Below are 18,686 nucleotides of genomic sequence, written 5' to 3'. Positions count from 1 at the left end.
GTTCACTGACTCACGGCCCCATGTGGACCTCTGTGATCCACAAGGTTTTGATAGGCTGATTTTCAGAAGTACATCACCAGGCCTTTCTTCCTAGTTCTAGTCAGGACTCTTGCTGAAAGCTATTCGGCATTTCAGCAACACAGGCCTCCACCAACAAATGGGTGGTGGCAGCACATGAGATGAGCTGGCCAGGAATCGAACCAGTGTCTCTCATACATGAAAGAACTCTACCGCTGAGCTACCACTGCTTCTGCTGATCTCACCAGCTGTCCTAGCAGCATCTTCCTGATCTCTTTCTTAAATTACCCTTCACATTTCTGCCAGTTCTGATGGCATCTCTGCTAGGTTCCAGTCCATGCTTTGCTTGGGTGGCCAGGGTGGAGTCTGAACTTCCCAACTGGTCTCAAGATACTGAACCCCTAGTTCCCAGAATTGGTTAGCTTCATCCCCCATCTATCACACCTGATTAGTCCCAGGCACTCCTAAACTTCTGTGCTGTCCCCTCTGATGCCCCATCTCCACCTGGCAAACATACTCAAAACTACCATTCCTGCAGAGCCTCCCGTGACTGCCTCCCCCACACCCCCACAGTTAACGTCATAGTCCAGGGCTCTCACAGAATGACTCCCAGACCACCAGCAGCACCTGAGAACTTGCTAGAAAACTCCAATCCACCCCTCACTTACTGACTTCTGGCAAACCATCCTGGAAAGTCTGATACAGATCAAGTTTGCCAATCGCTGGCTTAGACCGCAGGAGGGAGTTCTGGCCAAGAGTTGCAAGAAGAGTCGTCTGGTAACAAGCTCACTGGATGAACAGCTGTATGTTTGTTCGGTTTCTGTTTGTTTTGCTTCCAGCCTCATCCTTGATCCTGTTGATCAATCACTTGTAACCTTATTTGAACCCCGATGGCATTTTCTGCTTCCATTCAGTTACCGTCAAATCAGTCGTGGCTCGTGACACTTCTGTGTCAGAGCAGATCTGTGCTCCAGTCCCTGACTTTATGGACGTAAACCACCAGCCTTTTCACCTTTGGGTGGTCTTGAATTCCCAACCTTTGAGTTAGGAGTCAAGCGTGTCAGTCGTTTGTACGACTCAGGAGTACTTTCTGCTTTCAGGTCTACACCAAGTCAGAATGTCCTTGCTGATTCACTTAACAGCAACAGTGCGAAATAGGGGGGAGTTCAGATAATGAAAGCAGCCCAGTTAAATGAGTGCTTTTTGCAAACCAGGCACTGAGTGATCATTGAGGATTCCCTCTTCATGATCTCATGACCCGGTGTGGTAGGTACAGACATAATCCTGACTTGGATTGATGAGGTGAAGTTAAATGTCCACAGGAAACTGCATAGTTAAGAGAACCACCTGAGGGTCTCCCTTTAGAACCTGACCTTGAACTACCACAGACTTACTGAATTAGTTACCCTCATAACATGCTCTTGTAATTAGCAACGTATAGATTCCAGAGACTACAGATCAGCAGCCTGAAATGAATAATAAAAGGGAGTGTGCCAATATTTTCTTTATGGTACTCATAAATATATACTACTGTTTCCTGTTATGTCATGTACCAATATGGCATTGTACAACAAGCATAATGCCATTTGATTCTTACAAAAGTGAATCATTTAAACAAGTCAGTAAAATAAATGGTAGTACCCGCTTTTAGGCATAAAGATTGTAAAACTGAAGTTTACTTTCCTTTGATAGGTTTTGCACAGCAACAAAAAAGGTAAAACTCATAGGAATCAAAATGGCTAAATATGCAAGAAATTGTCATTAACAGTGGCATGGCTACATAGAATACATTATTCTATGCATGTTCTTTCCATTTTATTGAATTTTAAGCCAAAAAGTGCTTGTTTTCAACAGGTTCACAAAACATCATAACAAGTAAGGAGAATGTAATGTAGGCAGTTAGTTAAGAGATTAACAAACTATGGCCCAATTCTTATATCCACTGCAGAATACTTCCAAACAGTGGTTGTAGAAACCATTTCATGTTAAAGAGGTCTTTTGCAGCCGATTTCCTCAATGCAATACTTTGCTTAAATTATTAAATGCTGTTTCCATGATTGTGGATCCAAGTAAAATTAAATCCTTGCTAACTTCAAAAAGAAAAAGGGAGTGTGCATGGCGCAGTGAAGAATGTGTCATTAATCAACAGTGATGGTTAATTAACCTGCACAACTATAGCCTTAGTGAGACAAACATTAAACACTAGGCTACTGACTAGAAGGTTACTGGTTCAAACTCAGCCGAAATACCATAGGAGAAAAAAACTGGTGATCTGGCCTCAAAAAGATGTACGGCTTAGAAAACCCGATGAATTATCTTCTGTCTCACAGAGTAGGTATGAAATGAAAACTGACTCTGACACCTATCAACACCACCAAAAAGAAAGCTATTAGAACTCACAGAAGAATTCTGCAAAGTGCCAGGGTACAGACAGCACACACAAATCAGTCTGTTTCCTCTACACCAACAATAACAACTCTGAAAAGGAAATTAGGAAAACAATACAATTTATTTTAAAAATACAATTTAATTCAAAAGTGGAAATAATTAGAATAATCCTACATTGGGATATAAAAGACTTACACAAAAAAAAAAAAAACCACCAAATACCACTGCAAGAAACCCAGAGACCTACAAAGTTGGAAGAATATACCATTTTCGTGGATAGCAAAACTTGTAAAATATCAGTGCTGCCTAAATTGATCTGTAAATATGTTATTCTGATCCAGAGTCCAACATTATTCTTTAAAGAGAAGGAATAAGTTTATATTGGAAGGAAAACAGTTCCAGATAAACCGAACACTATTGAAGAGTGTGAAGTAAGGCCTCCCTACTCCCCACTGGTCCTACCTGTTCTGATGGAAGTTCGTTCTGTCTGTGAGTACTGGGAAGATAAGGCCTTGTCTTCTCCATGGAGGTAGTACTAGTAGCCTTAGTCCTTCATTTTTATTTTCTTTTTGTGAGATCTGATCCCAGGTTGGCCTGGTATATGGTGTTTCTGTTTATTTGGTCTTTATCTATGCTTTCTCTCTCCTTTGTGACTCCTGTGCTGTCCCTCCACCCTTCCAAGCAGGATGTCCTTCTCCAAGGACTGGCTTCTCCTGGCCATGTGCCCAAAGTATGCGAGACAGAACTTCAAAATCCTTGCCTCCAGGGAGAAATTCGGTTTCACCCTCTCCAGTACAGACCTGTTTGTTCTCTTGGTGGTCCATGGTATGTTCAATACTCTTCTCCAGCACAATCCAAAGGTACCAATTTTTCTTCTGTCATCCTTAGTCATTGTCCAGCTCTCTGATGCATAGCAAGTAATTGCGAAGATCCTTGCCTGGATCAGGTACACCTTAGTCCCTAGACTGACAGCATTACTCTTTAGCACTTTGGAGAGGTCCCTGGGTAGGTGTGTTGAAGTCTGGCTCAGGAAAGGGCAGAGTTTAAAGCTATTGTACATACGGCCACTGTAAATTGCAGGTGACTTGATGGCACATAACAACAACAACAATTTCCCCATCGGTTTCACGGTACTTGGTTTACTGTCCATGAGTGGGCTTCACTATTCTTTCATGATCCTATGAGAACAGGTAGGACCAGTGGGGAGTAGGGAGTGGGGAAGCCCTTCAGCAAGACCCTTCTCCACAATGAGAAGGCCAACTCCTTCTAGAGCCTGTCAGGAAAGGCCCAATGCTGACACAGAGATGGACCTCAATAAAGCCATTTCAAACTTGGCATCAGAGGTCAGCACATGTGCAGGGTATAGATTTACATATAATAGAAAGAGCAACCCCTTAATGCAAAAGCTATGCACACCAGCTTCATCTGGGACTGCTATGCCATGCTCCAACCCCTGATCCATGGGCATAGGCAAGTGCTGTTTGGGTGGTGAGATAATCTACTGCTGGCACAAAGTCTAGTAGTCAGAAGCCTGGTAGCCTTCAAAGACTCCACCCTACAGCTGGGCATGCCTGATGCCAGCTCAACAGGCATAAGCAACATTCGCTTTTAGCCACAGGCCAAAATGTTAAAAGCGTAGTGGTGTTTTTGCTGTGGACCATCAGGTCAGAACCGACTCGTAGCTGACCCTGCAATGGGTTATTGGAGGCCAGTGGAAGGAGACTGATTGCCTTTCTCCCACAGAGTGGCTGGTAGACTTGGGCTGCTTGCCTGTGGGTTGGCCAGCCCAGCTTCTTTCCACTAGCTCACTAGAGTTCTCCAAAGGTGCGATAGCACAGTGAACTACTGAACAAAAGAGACTCTAATTCACAGAGAGCTCTGATCCACAAATAGTCAGGGATCCAGAAATTCAGTGACCCAGCAAGTTCAGCATCAAAGGGCAACAAGGAAAAGCAACACTCACCAGCCCCTTCAGTGCACCTGTTCCTATACCACATTGATAATGGACCTCATGACGCACTGTACTACAGCAAACATACTCCATCACAATAAGATTTAACATGTACCCCACCTTTCCAACATTAGACATCAACCACTGTCAACTACCCAACCCAAATCAATAGCGTTGCACAGAGAATGAACAGACAATTACACAAATACCTGACTGGCTATCACATACATGCTAGAAGAAAGGCGGTGGGGAAAAATCTACAATAACATCATCACAATGTTCTGGAAAGAACAGCAGATGATAAAAAACTACAAACACAAAACCAAACAAGCTGATGCCATTTAAAAAAGAAAAATGACCAACAGGTCAGAAGGTCTTTCAGAGAAGGAATGGATGATGGAGTTCTCAGAATTCAGAAGAATAATGGCAAGTGTTTTCACAGGATGAAAGAAAAATACAAAGAATTGAAGGAATCCACAAGTAAAATTCTAAACGAGCTTTTGAAAAACCAATGCTAGAGAAATCAGTCACAACCAATGGAATATTAAAAACCAAAGAAAAACAAGAAACTGCAATCCAGATTATACTACAAACATTTCAGAAGCTGGCAACATGTTGGAGGCACAAAAAAAGGGAGTTGAATAGATGGAACACAGAATCAAACAAAATAGAAGATAAAGCCCTGAGCACTAATCTGCTGGAGGAAAAAGAAGAAATAGGAAAGGAAGAAAATAAAGCAGCCTAAGAATTATGTTGGCTACCAGCTAGAGGAATAATATACATGTTGTTGGAATTCTAGAACAAAAAGAAACCCCCCAAAAAGGCACTGAGAAAACTATGCTAGAGTTAATAGAAGAAAACTTTCCAGGCATCATGAAAAATGAGAAACTATACATGCAAGAAGTTGAATGAGAGTGAATAGATAATGAACACTGACTTAAAAAGGATGAGAGGAACACTTGTCTGAAAGGAATATATGTTTATGCATTATTTGTATGAGGACAATCTGGAAGAAGGGATGCATTGTGGAGTGGGCAGAGGAAGGTGGAGGGAAGATGGTAAGAAAATGTGCAACAATTAATAAATTTTAAAAAAATTGAGGGTACGCAACCCTGCTTGCTGCCACTGAGGAGGACCTGAAGTACTTGCTGCAGAGGGTCAAGGACTGCAGTCTTCAATATGAATTGAAGCTCAAAATCAAGAAAACAAAGATTCTCACCACTGCAACAATAAGCAGCATCAGTATGGATGGTGAAGAGATTGAGATAGTTAACAGTTTGCGTGGCTCCATGGTCAACACTCTTGGTACCAGCAGCCAAGAAATCAAGAGAAAAATAGCATCGGCAGAGTCAACTGTCAGGGACCAGTCCAGAGTATGGAAGAGCAATGATGTCAGGCTAGAGACTGAGGTGTGCCTAATCTGGGCTATAGAATTCGCAATTGCGTACTATGCATCGGAGAGTTAGACAGTGACTAGGGATGGTAGGAAGAGAATCCATGCCTTTGAGCTGTGGTGCTAGAAAGGAGCGTTGAATATATCATGGACTGCTAGGAGAACAAACACGTTTGTCCTGGAGAGGGTAAAGCTGGGCTGCTCCTTGGAGTCAAGGATTCTGAAGCTTCGTCTGACATACTTTGGGAATGTTTCAAAGAGAGACCAGTCTTGGGAGGGGGACATCATGCTTGAGAGAGTGGAGAGAGAGAACAGGAGAGGAAGGCCCTTGATGAGATGGATTGATTCTGTGATTGGGGTGATGGGAGTAAGTGTGTTGGAGACAGTGAGGTTGGCATGAGATAGAGCAGGGTTTAGGGCTCTTGTGCATGGGGTCGCTATGAGTCACAAGTGACTCAACAGCACATAATAGCAATAACAGCAGAATAAAGGAAAACTTATACTCCAATAAATTTTAAAATCTAGAGAAAATGGATAAACTAGAAAAAAACTTGTACCCTACCAAAACTGACATAGACTGAGGTACAACATTTCAATAGATGCATCATTTAAAAAAAAATGTAAGCAGGTCACAAAATAAACCTCTTAACCAAAAAAAGCCCGAAGACCAGATGGCTTTAGTGGCAAATTTTACCAAAGAACTGTAGTAAATCCTATTCAAATTTTTTCAGAATATAGAAGAAGAAACATTCCCAGGTTAATTCTCTGAAGCAAACGTAACTCTTGATACCAAAAGTCAGGAAAAAGACACCATCAAAAAAGAAAACTAAAGATCCCTTTTCTGTGTTCTCTGTTATGGTACAGAAATTAAACTGATTTTTGTATGTTGATTTTGTATCCTGCCACTTTGCCAAATTAGTCTACGGATCCCATTAGTTTTTTTTGCTGAGTCTTTGAGTTTTCCATACACACTATGTCATCTGTGTAAGAAATAGTTTTACTTCCTGCCTATTTAGTAGCTTCTTATTTTCGCCTCATTTTATTACTTTAGCTATGACTTCCACTACAATATTGAATAGGAATGGTGATAATAAGCATCTTTGCTTGGTTTCTGTTCACAAGAGAAACACCTTTAATTTCTCTCCATTGAGGATAAGGTTGGCTATTAGTTTAGCATCTATGCTAATAATTATATTGAAGAATTACCTTCTATTCCTGTATTTTCAAGTGTTAAAATCAGAAAAGAGTTTTTGTTTTTGTCAAAAGCCTTTTCTGCATCAACTGAGGTGATCATGTGGTTCTTTTCCTTTGTTTTATTGATGTGGTGGATTTACACTGGTTGTTTTTCTTATACTGAGCCATCCTTGCTTGTCTGTTATGAATCCCACTTAGTCCTGAGGTATTATTCTTTTGATATGTAGCTGGATTCTATTGGCTAAGGTTTAGTTAAGAAATTTTGTGTCTATGTTCATGAGGTAAACAAACTCATCTATTTATGGTCAATTGGTATTTGACAAGGAGAGGAAATCCATTAAGTGAGGAAATTACAGCCTCTTAAATAATACTGATAAAATTTAACTTCTCTCTGCAGAAAACTGAAAAATCTACTTCTCACACTATACACAAAAACCAACTCAAGGTGGATCAGTGACCTAGGCTTACCCTTCAAACCTATAAATACCACGAGAGAAAAAATAGTAACAAACTTAGGATCCCTAATCCATGATATGAATAGACTTACAAGAATAATGGAAAATCCAAAACCAGAAGAGGATAAAATAGATGAATGGGACCTAAAAATCATTGTGTGCATTAACACCTCCCCAAACTTCTCCAAAAGAGGCAAAAGAAAGCCCACAGTCTGGGGAAAAATATTCAGCAATGACATATCTAATATGAGATTAATTTTTAAAATTTATAGAATATTCCAGTACCTCAAAAAGACTAATAACCCAATTACACAATGGCCAGAAGATATGAAAATGTTCATCACCAAAGAAGATACTCAGACGACTAATAATTAACAAATGAATAGATACTCACGATCACTAGCTATTAAGGAGATGCAAATAAAAACAACAATATGCTATCATCTCACCCCAGCAACAACAGTAGAGTTTAACAGGACATAAACAATGTTGGTGAAGATGTAGAGAGATTAGAACTCTCAGACACAACAGGCGAGAATGTAAAATGGTCCAATCATTATGCAAGGCAGTCTACTGTTTCCTCAGAAAGCTGAAAAAAAGAAATACCGTTTGATTCAGCTATTCTACCACTGGGAATATAACTTGAAGAAATCAGAGGTGCAAGCTGTTCCACTGAGAATATACCTTAAAAAAAAAAAACAGAGCTGAGGCACAAGCAGGCACGTCTATGTGTGTTGCAGCACTAATTGCAGTAGCAAAGCTATGAAAGCATCTCACATTCCCATCAACAAATGAATAGATACAAAAACTGTGGTGCATTGACATCATTGAAAATAAAGAACTCATGAAACATTACGGATGAGAACATTATGCTAGTGAAATAACTAATGGATGAGAACATTAAGCTGAGTGAAATAACTCACTTACAAAAAGACAAATATTGGGGAGCTCTGGTGGCCTAGTGGCAAGAAGCTGCAACTACAATCCCAGAGGCGCACGGTTCGAATCCACCAGATGCTCTGCCGGGGAAGGAGGGGCAATATCCTCCTGTACCAGTCAGATCTGATTTGACGGTACACTCACACAAAAATAATAAAATAAAAAAAGACAAATATTGTATAAGACCACTGTAATAAAAATAGGATTGTTAAGGAGTTAGAGAGGTTGGCAGGAAGAACAGTAAAAGAATGGATAGATAATGAACACTGTATTGGAATAGATGAAGGAAAAGTCAATCTTATGTGAACAGACAATCAGACACTATGTATATTGCAATTAATGATCTGGAACAGAACATACACTATAGATTGAATTGGGGAGAAGCGTAATGCCAAAAAGAAAATATCTCTAAAAACACAATGTATGTGAATGAGTGAATGAAAACCCAATTTCTCTGTAAGATTTCATTCAAATCACAAAAATATTTTAAACAAAGCCAAAAACCTTCTTACTATACAGCGATGGTAAGGAAGCTCTGGCGGCTTTAGCAGTAAGAAGTTGAGCTGCTGACCAAAACAGCACGTGGTTCAACTCTACCAGCTGTTCCATGAGTGAATGGTGGGCAGTCACTTTCAGTGTGTTTTCTTGCCTCTGACACGCACTGGAGGGTCAGCTTTGCATTGGTTCCAACTACATGGTATGAAACAATAACATACAGCCACAGTAGTCAGTCTGGTACTGGCAGAATGACAGACACACACAACTGAACAGAATTGAGAATCCACAGACAAATTCATTCACCTATGGAAAACTGATCTTTGACAACCGATGAAGAAGATAGAGTCTCTATAACAAATGATACTAGTCCATCTCAATATCTATTTTGCAGAAAAATGAAACAGAATCTACACCTCACACCATATAAAAGAACTAGCTCAAGATGGACCAAAGATCTACATGGAAAACCTAAAACTATAAAGATCTTCTCAGAAAAAGAGGTACATTAGGGGGCACTAATTTATAGAATACATACATTATCACACCTTACTGAAAACAGCAAAAGATAAACTAGATAGACTTGAATGTCTAAAAATTAAGCAATTATGCATAGTAAAAGACTTTTCTAAAAGATTAGGAAGATCATTTATAGATTGGGGGAAGTTTTTGGTAATTATATGACAAAAGACTGATGTCTAAAATGTATATAGAAAACTTCAACAATACAATCTAACAACAAAATGGAGAGAGGACATGAACAGCCAAAGGAAGCCAAGAAACTCATGAAGAAATACAATCCTTAGTCATTAGAGATACAAATGAAAATAATGAGACATCATCTCACTTCACTAATAACATCAAAGTTTAAAAAAAAACAAACAACCACTGTTACTGTGGGTGTCAAGTGGCTGGAACTCTTATATACTGTTAAATTGTGTGATATCTGTAGAAAACAGTATGATGCCTCCTTAAAAATAAAAAATTGGAAATAGAAATGTCATATGATCCAGCAAGCCCACTACCAGGTATATGTCATTGTTGTTATGTACTGTTAAGTCAGAAGCAACTCATGGCTGACCCTCCAGTGGGTTTTCAGAGTCAGTAAATCTCGTGGGAGGAGATGGCCCATCTTTCTACCACAGAGTAGCTGATGGATTTGAACCATGTGCCTTTGGGTTGGCAGTGTAACTCCTTACTACTATATCAAGAACCTTGACATGATCAGATATACATACATTCTTGCTCATAGCAACATTATTCACAAAAGCAGAATGAACTTAAGAACTCATTGGATGAATGGATAAACAAACCATGGTACATCCCTACAATGGGCTACTATGCAACATTATATAGGATAGTGAAGAATCTGTGAAACACCTAATAACATGGGTAAAGATGGAGGATAATATAATGAGTCAGTTAAGTCAATTATAAAAGGATATTTCATGAGACTGCTATTGTTAGACATCAATGAAAGGTTTGCAAACAGAAAAACACTATTTTTGGTGGTTACCAGGAATGAGGAAGATAGATAATAACTCACTCAAAAATAGAGAAAACTGTTACCTTGGCTGAATAGAAATGCAATATACAACAAAGAAGAGGTCAGTCAGCACAATATACCAGTGACAAAACACTGTGAACAGCACAGAGTAAAAGACAAAGGTAAGGACTATTATATACACAGTCCTGTAAGAAAGTAACAACGTCTATGAGAAGTTACACAGGTAGATATATAAGCTAAAACAGGTGTGGGAAGACAAATGGAACTAAACCAATGAGTGAAAATATATATATATGTATGTATGTATGTTTGGCAGAGAGTGTTTTTCAGCATGTGTTTTTATACCCTTGTATGTCTTGCAAATACAAGAGGATTTGTTTGTATATCTTACAAATATATTCAAGGATATAGTAGAGCATACAGTTACAAAAAATTCTTAGCTGTAACCAAATATCACTGGGTTAAGATGATGACAGTTTTGGGGGACAACTGACGTAACAGTCATAACATAGAGACAAAGTTCTACCTCCCGTGGACAGCCAAAAGAACAAACAGATGTGTTGTGGAGAAGGTGCAGCCAGAGTGCTCCTTGGAGGCAAGGACGGTGAAGCTTTGTCTCACGTACTTGGGCATGTGGCCCTTGAAGAGGGACATTCATGCTTGGAAAGGTGGATGGTCGGTGAAACAGAAGACAACTCTCGACAAGATGGATTAACGCAGTAACTGTAGCAATGGGTCAGGTGTGTCAGAGATGATGAGGATAGCGCAGGACAAGGCAGGGTTCAGACCTGTTGTTCACAGGGTCTCTATGAGTCACATTTGACTTGATGACACCTAACAATTCCAAATGGGGAGAAATGAAAGCAAAGAGGGATTGGCCTCTGAAAAATAGCATGGTGAGGGGGCATTTTCAAGGACATGTTTGAGTGCAAGAAATGAACTCAGTTTCTGTCGAGTTTTGTTGCAAGTTGGGTTTCCTCAAATACCTTTCAGACACCCCCCCCCACCCCAATCTAGAACAAATCCCCTGCTCTCATCAATTCCAATGCATGGCAGCCCTCCATCAGGTTTCTGAGGCTGTAATTTTTTTAATACATCTTTCCTTGTAATAATAGGATTAAGATGGGGGAGCGAGGCTGTAAATCTTCATAGAAGGAGCCTGACTTGTTCTGCTGAGCAGCTGGTGAATTTGAACCACCGACCTTTCGGTTAGCAGTACAAGACATAATCCCATTGTGAGATCTCTGGGAGGCATGGCCAGTTGTCAGCACCGACCACCCTTTTCCACCTGCTCTTCTCCAATGTCCCTTCACTATCCTCTTCCCTCCAGGACCTGACTCCTCTGAGCTCTCTTCCTATGGCCTTTCTCGATGGGCCCTCAGCTCAACCTCGTGGACACACCTGACCTCTGGGTATGTCACTACAGTTTCCATTTGATCTCACTGCAATCACAGGTTTTACTCACTTCTAGCTGCCCCTGTCCCCAATGGTCCTTTGACGTCTCTGCTCCCCAGGTATCCAGTCTCCTCAACTCTGTTACTCATCTATCTCAGATCCCGCCTTCCCTAAATTAAACCCCACAGTGAATTATTACAATCTCTCTCTCACATATACCCTCAACTTCCTTGTGCGTCTCTTGTTTTACTGGACCACAAACTCTCAAAACAAAAACTAATTGCCTTTGAGTGGGCTGACTCCTAGGGACCCTGCAGGACAGACTAGAATGCCCCAGAGAGTTCTCAAGGCTGCATTTGTAACGGGAGCAGATTCCCCATCTTTCTTCTGCAGAATCACCAGGGATTTTGGCATGGCTGTTAAGTTTGAACTACCAACTTTTAGGTTAGCTTAGAATGCTTTAGCCACTGAGTCCTCAGAGCTCCTGTCTGTCCGTCTGTCCGTCCATCTCTCTCTCTCTCTCTCTCTCACACACACACACACAGTGTTTATCAAAAAACACAACCACTGCTGTCACATACTCTGGCTTGACCATGCCCCTAATGTCCTCTCTCATGACTACTACCATTCAAGTTCAAGGATCCACTTCTCCACCTTCCACTTTACCCCAGCATCATGAGGGATGGGTGTGCTGCAGGCACCAACCGGGGACTGGCATTAGTTTCAGTGTGCTGTGGATTCAACTGGTGGAAGTACTCAGATAATACAAATACTATTCAATTAACTTGTCCAACCCTTCCTCTCAAGACAGCATTAACACAATACATGCTTGTACAGAGCGCTATTGTTTCCCAAGTGCTAGCTTTCAGATCTCTCATGTTTCTTGCGATTTTAATTTGCAGTTCATGGCATCCTTAGAAATTATCTCAGGATTCATAACATCTGCATGGGGCAACAGAATGCATTTTGTAATGATAGACAATGCATTTCATTCCTGAACGCACCTCTATCTTCAGATGCACTGAGCACCACTCTTCTTCGTTAGGTGCTGTTGAATTAGTGGACTCACGGCAACCCCATATACCACAGAACTTTATCCAAGCCTGCACCGTCGTCACTCTCACTGTTTGCTTGACCCGCTGCCACAGCCACTGTCAATCCATCTCGCCGAAGACCCTCGTCTTCCTGGATGACCTGCTACTTTTCCAAGCATGATGTCTTTCTTCAGGTCCTGCCTGCTGCAACAACATGCCCAATGTATGTCAGACAGGCTCATCATCCTTGCTTCTAGGGAGCATTTGGTTTGTTCTCCTGGCAGTTAATGGCATATTCAATAGATTTATCAACACAATCCAAAGTTCTTTGGTCTTTGAAGATCAAGACGTGCCTTACCTCATGGTATTTTCAATCACCTCATAAGCATGTCAAAGTTGGACAGTGAATAGGAAGACTATAGGAGAACAGATTTCCTGTCGGGCTCTCAGTTCTGTTCCACTGATCTACGTGTCTTGTTGTTGTATGTTGATGTTAAGTGCCATCAAGTCAGAACCAACTCACGGCTGACCCCAGCAGGTTTCCAGAAGTGGTAAATTGCATGGGAGGAGACTGTCCATCTTCCTCCTGCAGGGCAGCTGGTGGATTTGAACTGTGTGCCCTGAGATTGGCAGCTCCTTATCGCTGGGCCACCAGAGCTTTTGTATGAACACCAGGTTGTTCTGACGATGGTGAATTTCTAATACATTCTGAGACCAGCAATTACGAAGCTTTCTTCTTTAGTGGTGTTTCATTTCTTCAGGATTTCTTTCCTTTCCACATAAAATTAGTGATTAATTTTCCCATCTCTTTAAACATTGTTGATGAAATCAGAATTGGGATTACTTTATATCTGTGGATCACTTTGGATAGTATTAGCATCTTCACAATATTAATTTTTTCTGCCCTACTATCGTCATTTCTCAAGGTTCATAGAGTTTCCAGAGTCATGTTTTTTAGGAAGTGGATGTCACTCCTGCTTCCAAACCTGTCTTGTGCTTGGGAGCTCCACCAAACAGTGTCTAGAAGTGAATAAAACTTGTGTTTGCAATGAGATCAGATGGAAGCTGTAGTGATAATCCCAGAGGTCAGGTGTGTCCACAGGCTGAACTGAGGTCCCATTCTTTCCAACTGATTCAAGTGACGTCTCTCTCCATTGAATAGCCTCTCCTAGCAACATGCCCAGAGTGTGTGAGAGAAAGCTTCACATCCTCGACTCCACAGAGCACTCTGGCTGCACTTTCTCCCACACACCTGCTTTTTCTTTTGGCAAACCATGGTATAGTCATCACTTTTCTTCAACATTACAGCTCAGAGGAAAGCAAATCTTCTGTTATCATTATTCATTGTCCAGTTCTCAGAGGCATAGCAGTGATTGAAAGGATCATGATCTGAATCAGGTACACCCTAGTCTTCAAGTGGATATCATTGCTCCTCAGTAATCTGGAGAAGTCTCTGACAATGGACTTGCCCAAAACATTGTCCCTGGATCACCCGACTGCTGGTACCAAGGGTGATGGCTATGGAACCAAGTAAGATGTAATAGTTGACAATTTCAACCCGTTTTGCATCTATCATGATATTGCTTATGGGTCCAATGGTGAAGACTTTTGTCTTCCTGATGTTGAGATGTAACCCATATTGAAAGCTGTAGTCTCTGATCTTCTGCAGCGAGTGTTTCAAGTCCTCACTTTCAGCAGTCAAGGTTGTGTTATCTGCATTTCACGGGTTGTTAGTGAGTCTTCTAATCCTGATACCACATTCTTCTTCATAGAGTCAAGCTTCTTGAATGATTTGCTCAGCACATAGACTGAGCCAGATATAGCCAGATTTAGCCAGTAGTTTGCCAAGTCTAATAATAATTTCAAAGAACCAACTTGTAGTCTTATTGATTCTACTGGGTTTCTAGGCCTCTCCTTACTTTCAGTTCCATTTATTTTTGCTTGGATCTTGACTACTTCCTTTCTTCTGTTGACTATGGTCTTTCTGCTACTCATTGTTTGCTGGGATTAAGGTACTGATTTTTTTAAATAATTCTTCCCTTTAGATGTGTGTTTACTGCTATAAATTGACCTCTGAGCATGGCTTTTGCTGTGCTTCTAGAGATTTGACGTCTTTTATTTTCACTCTTGTTTGATTCTAGATTTTAATTTAAATATTTCTTTTATTACCTAGTGCTTTTAAAAGCATATTATTATCCAGTTTCCACCTAGTTGCTTCCTACCCCACTTTCTCCTACTTATTATTGATTTCTGGCTTTACAGCATTATAATCTAAGTATATGCTTTGTATTATTTTTTTTAAATGTATTGATGCTTACTTTGCAAATTATGATGTTATCTCTGCTGAAGAATGAGCCATGACTGCTGGGAGGAAATGTGTGATGTGCTTAAGTTGACTGGTTTCATTACTTAGAGCTTTTGTATCTTTACTGAGTTCAAAAGAGATTTTTAAAAAACTTCCAAAGACTTTTATGGCTAAAAAAAAAATGAGTAAAATTGTCCAAATTCCTTTTCTTCTTTTTTTTTTTTAATAAATAAGTGCAACACTAATTCCTAAATAGCTACCAAAGATATTTTATAAACAATTGGGGAAATCTGAATATGATTGGTATGCCCCATTATGACATTTTATCAATGTTTCATGTCTTGAAATCAATCACTGCTTATATAGAAGTGTCTTAGGCTATTTTATTTAGAGAAGCAAAACTTGTGAAGCTTATGTGTGTAACTGAGTGTGTGTGTCAAACAGAGCAAGATTGGTTTATTTTTATATTGGTTTGCTTGCAAAGTTCATGTACACTGTGTTTCACACTATTCTTCATTCACATTGTGTTTCATACAATCATTCCCATACATTAGATCAAGGTTTTGATTTGTTGTTCGTAGGTTGCTCTGAGTCCTGGTAGACTCAATAGTGTGTAACAATAACAACATAGAGAGAAAAATTTATTTCAAGGAAATTACTCAAGTGCTTGCAGAGGCTGGCAAGACCCCAGAACAGTGAGTCCAAATCATCAGCAGGCAGGCAGGGTCTCAGACTTTGAAGGTTGATGAATCCAAAATTGGCATGGACACCAGGCCACTAGCTCGAGTCTGACGGCCAGAAGACAGTTAGCCAGATGTTGTTATTGTTATATGCCATCGAGTCAAGCACAGCTCATAGCAACCCTCCAAACAACAGATCTGAACCCTGTCCTATCCTGTGCCAGCCGTATTGTTTTTGATATATTTAAGCCTATTGTTACTGTCACTGTGTCAGTCTGTCTGGTTGAGGGTCTTCCTCTCTTTCATCAACCCTCCACTTTTCCAAGCACGATGGCCCTTAATAGCCTCTCCTAATAACATGCCCAAAGTGTATGAGACAAAGTTCTGTCATCTTTGCCTCCAAGAATTATGGCTGCACTTTCTCTAAGAGTGATCTGTTTGTTTTTTTGGCAGTCAATGGGACGGAAAATACTCTTATCCAAAACTACAGCTCAGCTCAACAGCGTTAGTTCTCCTTTTGTTATTCTTGTCCGGCTCTCAGAAGTGTAGCAAGTGACTGAAAGGATCATGATGTGAATCAGGCACAATTTAGTCTTCAAAGTGACATCACTGCTCCTCAGTACTTTGGAGAGGTCCCTGACTGCAGACTGTCCCAATGCAATGCATCTCCTGATCTCCTGACTGCGGATATCAAGGTGTTGGTTATGAACCCAAGTAAGTGGATATTGTTGATAGTTTAAATCTCTTCTCCATCTATCATGATGTTGCCTAATGGTCTGGTGGTAAGAATTTTTCTTTTCCAGATAGTGAGATGCAATTCATATTGAAGGCTGTAGTCTCTGTCCTTCAGTGAACACTTTAAAATATAACATCAGGAAAAAATGCCCTCGCTTTGCTAGAAAATCCAAACATATATTCCATATAAGCTATACCCAGAGATTCCCCCTTCTTCAGATAAGGCTGATCATGTCTTTAAAGAACCGCTGATAATTCGGCCTCGTCACATTGCTATGTACCATTCAGCTGACTGCTACTCTTTGTGACCCTTGGTACAATCGACTGAAACCTTTCCTGATTCTGCACTGTCCTCACACCCTACTCCATGCCCAAGCCCACTGTGTCAGTCCACCTTGTTGAAGGTCTTCCTCTTCTTCTCTGATGCTCTATATTTCCAAGCAGGATGTCTCCATCCAAGAACTGCCCCCTCTTGCCAACATGTCTAAAGTGTGTGGGATGAAGTCCCATTATCCTTGTCTCCAAGGAACACCCCAGCTACACTTCTTCCAAGGCAGATTTGCTTGTTTTTCTGCTGTCTGGTATATTCAGTACTCTTAGCCAACACTATTTAAAAGCATCCCTTTTCTTCTTTTGTCTTATTCATGTTCCAACTTTCATATGCACAGGAAGTAATTAAAAATTCCTGAACTTGGATTAGGTACACTTTAGTCTTGAGACTGACATCCTTGCTCTTTGTCACGTTAAAGAGGTCCTGGGCAGATCTGCTCAATGCAGTACGTCTGTTGATTTCTTGACAGCTGCTTCAATAGGCACTGACTGCAGATCCAAGCGAAATGAAATCCTTAACAACTTTGGTCTTTTCTCCCTCTGTCATGCTGTGGTCCAGTGGTGAGGATGTTGTTATCATAGAGGTTAGAACTGATAGCACATATGAAAGTTACATTATATTGAGGACCATGGCCATGCTGATTCACGGTATTAGCCATGACACAGAAGATGTACTCATTCTCTGAAGTTTTAAGAAGTGATGGGCCATGACTCCTGCTGCTTGTTCTCAAAGGGTAAATTAAAAAGTGTCTGTGTACGCACGCACACGGAGGGAGAAAGACAACGCCACAAAATCTTAATAATTGCCAATTATGAAGAAGGGTATACGGACGTTTATTGCATTATCCTTTCAAATTCATTGCAAAGGATTTCCGTAATGAAATTCTTTGAAACGAATATGGGCACACAATGGAAAGGATAAACAAAGCCAAGAGTTTGTTCTCTGCCAATACTAATAGGATTGACAGCCCTCTCTGGGGAGATTAATTGAGAAAGAGAGAGAACAAATTACTCCTATCAGCAATGAAAAGAGGCGCCTCACCTCAGACAATGGAAGGATATTCTATTTACATTCTGAAAATTTGAAAATTTAGATGAAATGGAAAAGAGAGAGAGAAGTGCATTCTGGTGAATTCTATTTTCAAAAAAGAAAGCGACCCAAGGGATCCTGGGTAGAATTTCTCTGAACCTATAAACCTATGTAAGGGAAGGGTTGTTTCTTACATCACTGAGCTTTTTAATTCATAGACTATGTCTAAACATAGTTTCTCAAGGCAGCACCGATGGCCTATAAGATTTTAGAAATTAATTTCTAGTAGGCATCTGGCACATGTTCGTTAACTGTACCCCTGGTGTCGGAGTTGAGAGATCCTGAAGAAGACTGAACTGCTACGGGATGAATGGTGTCCCGACGTGGGTGAGTGAGGCCTTGCTGGGGAATTTACTCATTCACTCACTCACTCACTGCTCTGGCGTTAGACTCACAGCTGACCTTCCAGCAGGTTTTCAGAGGCAGTAAATCACACAGGAGGAGATTGCCTATCTTTCTGCCTCAAACTAGTGGATTTGAACTGCCTGCCTTTGGCTCGGCTGCACAACTCACTAGACCACCAGAATAGAACAGCCCATGGGTTTTTTGAAGATATTAATCTGTTCGGTGAAGGAGGTCACACTGGGAAGCAAGGTAGAAGCAGACAGGAGGGAGGAAAAGGAGAGGACCCTGACACACAGGTGTGAAGACTCTTCTGGGGTAATAGAGACTCCAAATTCGGACTTTGTGCCTCCAGGACCATGAGACAGTAAATCTCTGTTGCTCAAGCCATGTGTTTGGTGCTAGTTTTTCTTTTTTTTTTTTAAAAAAAAAAAT

The sequence above is a fragment of the Elephantulus edwardii genome, unplaced genomic scaffold (genome assembly GCF_000299155.1).
Source record: "Elephantulus edwardii isolate Elephantulus edwardi_28Jun2011 unplaced genomic scaffold, EleEdw1.0 scaffold00080, whole genome shotgun sequence".
NCBI classification, from domain to species: domain Eukaryota; kingdom Metazoa; phylum Chordata; class Mammalia; order Macroscelidea; family Macroscelididae; genus Elephantulus; species Elephantulus edwardii.
This window is presented reverse-complemented; position numbering follows the sequence as displayed.